The 3067-nt window shown below is 42.6% G+C and overlaps 1 non-coding gene across 1 annotated transcript; it reads left to right on the top strand.

Annotated features, from left to right (window-relative positions):
• The first annotated feature begins 462 nt into the window (after positions 1–462).
• LOC116276233 lies at positions 463–544 on the top strand. Its single transcript, XR_004185662.1, has one exon. It is a non-coding gene; the product is annotated as a small nucleolar RNA U83B (small nucleolar RNA).
• The last annotated feature ends 2523 nt before the right edge of the window (positions 545–3067 follow it).

The following is a 3067-nucleotide window of genomic DNA, read 5'->3' as shown; positions in this document are numbered from 1 at the left end:
AAAGTAGTTTCTTATTTCCCTGACCCTTTGGTAAATGATCCTTCCCTATTAAATGCCTGTTTTGACTGCTTTATTTGCCCATAGTTGTTCCACTGTAAATTAATTACGTAAGCACAAATGAAGGCTTTTCACTAATGGACATTGTGGTCCCTCTTTATTTACACTCTGCAAAAAGGACCTTCCCAAAATTGGTGAAATAAGGTTACATTTACCTGATTCTTATGCTCAGCGCTACATTTCTTACAGAAAACAGAGTTGCTCCTACAAAGGGAATATAGGTCTTTTCTTACCCCAGAAGGTAGTTAAGGTAGTCTTATTCCTTTTGCCAACGACTGGCTAAGTCATGAACATACGATTTCATTGCGGCTAATGGGACCCAAAAGGAAGTAAGCTGGGGTTCTGAGAAGGATTTTCTCAAAACTGCAAGAGTAGTTTTGTGATGAGCCACGTGATTAACTGTGATGAGTTTTGGGATGAGGCCGTGGAATAAGTGCTGGGCACAGTGCTTGAACCAGACTGTGGAAATACTAATTTATTTTACTTTTACTATTTATTTATTTATTTATTTATTTTTATTTATTTTAGAGACTGGGTCTTACTCTGTTGCCCAGACTGCAGTGCAGTGGCCCTATCACAGCTCACTGCAGCCTGGAATCCTAGGCTCCAGCCGTCTTCCCACCTCCGTCTCCCAAAGTGCTGGAATTATGGACATGAACCAACACTCCTGGCCTAATTTTTAAATTAAAAACAAAAAACAAAACAATATGAGACTAATGGAGGAAACACTGCTACCCTTCTCTGGATATCACTGGTCTACCCATGATGCCCGGCACTGCTGCAGCCATCTTGTAACTATGAAGGGAGATATTGCTGCCATCTTAAGGATAGTAAAGTAGAAAGATGGAAGTAAAGTGCATCCCTGAAGGCATCTTTGAGATGCCAAATTTACCTCCTTGGGCCTTGATCCACCTCCAGACTTTTTGTTGTGTCAGAAAATAACCCCTCAATTATTTAAGCCACTTTTAGATGGTGTTTTTGCTTTCAGACAAATCTTTCCTACAGAAACCTGTATTATTGTCTCCAAATATTTGGGGCACTTCCCTGCAGGAAGATTGTACATGCTCTCCCTTTTAAGCCCAGGCTTGGCCATGTGACTTGTTCTGACCAATAAAACATGAGCAGTGTGATGGGATATTTCCAGGTAAAAGTTTCAAAAGTCAATATGTGGTTTGACATGCTTCCTTTCCCTGGCCCTGTGATCAGGGAAGCATGCTGAGGTGGAGCCTCCTTCAGCCTTGTTTCTCAATGACTATAATAAGCAGGGCCTTCTTGTCCCTGCCACAACGGACATGTGGAATGGACAAGAAATAAACTTGATCATTGTTGCTGCTTAAATGTGTTGTTCTTGTTATCACAGATAAATGTAGTCTATATTGACTAGTAGACATCCTGAAAGCTGTAGTACTAAAAACAATGAAGTGAAGGCAAGAGCTTGAGATGCAGGGCCTTAACCCTGAGTTGCCAGGAAACTGATTGGGAGCAGTATATGTCAATGACTAAACAGATATTGGAAAGGACAGACTCATCTCTACCCACCCCATGCACTTCCTAGTGAGTGAAATGAGCCTTGGAACAGTAAGTAATTTAATCCAAATAATGCTTTGAAAATGTCTTCACTTCAATGCATTATTCAGAGTAAATTAATCACAACTTATTAAGTGTCTCTTTCGTATCTCTGACAGTCACCTCATCACTGTGCCCCACCAACTTTTTTTTTTGTAATGACCTTTCTATGCATTACCTTAACAACCTACTCAACAGACACCTACCTAGGGGCTTTTGGTAATGGCTCAGTGATCACGTAGCTGAAATTCTGTTGCACGAATATAAAATGAGGGTGATGCGTCAGTGGTTGGGACAGGGGAGTGATGATGATGAGATATGATAGCTAATATTTTACATAAATATTAGCTTGTTGTATACCAGGTTTTATTCTAAACACGTTGTATATAGTAATTCCCTTAGTCCTCACCTATAATGAGGCTGGCATTATGATTATCTCTCTTTTATGGATGAGGAAACAGAGGTGCAGAGATATTAAATACCTTGCCCAAGGTAATGCAACTAAAATGTAGTGACACTCGGATTCCATTCCAGGCAATTTGGCTCCAGAGTTGTGTTTTAACTTTGATGATTAACTAAGCGGGGAGAGAGTTGTTCCTGGGGCAGCAGTTCTTGGAGAAGCAGTTCTCAGAGGGGCCAGAAGTTAACAGTCACATTGAGCTCCACCTGACTTAAATCCTACCTGGGTGTTGTCTCACAATTTGCAAAACATGTCTATGAACTGTTTTCCTCAGCTATAGGCTCTGTCCTCTGAGAGTGGTGAAGAGTTAAGTAAATGAATCATGTAAAAGTCCTACTATTGAGCTGGGCCCTGATAACCATCGATTGCATGTCACTGGGGCTGCTGGAGGTTTATAGAGTAAACCCTCAGAGGTGCAGAAGTCTTGGGCATGCAAAGAGTCATGCACAAGTTTGAAAATAATTTCTCTAGGAGCCTGTAGGAGGGTATGAACCGTAAGGCCTGGGAACAGTTAGCTAGAGAGTTACTTCTGGGCTTTGCAGACACAGCAGTGACTGAGATGCACTTGGTGCCCTGGAATGGATGACTGGGTAAGCCATTTGGACCAATTGTGATTTAAGAAGAGTAAGCCAGGCGCGGTGGCTCATGCCTGTAGTTCCAGCCCTTTGGGAGGCCAAGGCAGTTTGATCACAAGGTCAGGAGTTCAAAACCAGCCTGGCCAACATGACGAAACCCCTTCTCTACTGAAAATACAAAAAATTGTCTGGGTGCCGTGGCTCAAGCCTATAATCCCAGCACTTTGGGAGGCCGAGGCAAGCGGATCATGAGGTCAGGAGATTGAGACCATCCTGGCTAACATGGTGAAACCCCGTCTCTACTAAAAATACAAAAAAAAAAAAGATTAGCCAGGCGTGGTGGCAGGCACCTGTAGTCCCAGCTACTCAGGAGGCTGAGGCAGGAGAATGGCATGAACCTGGGAGGCAG

This window comes from Papio anubis, chromosome 7 (genome assembly GCF_008728515.1).
Source record: "Papio anubis isolate 15944 chromosome 7, Panubis1.0, whole genome shotgun sequence".
In the NCBI taxonomy this organism is placed as follows: domain Eukaryota; kingdom Metazoa; phylum Chordata; class Mammalia; order Primates; family Cercopithecidae; genus Papio; species Papio anubis.
The sequence above is the reverse complement of the archived record's forward strand: the minus strand, read 5'-3'. Positions and strand labels throughout refer to the sequence as shown.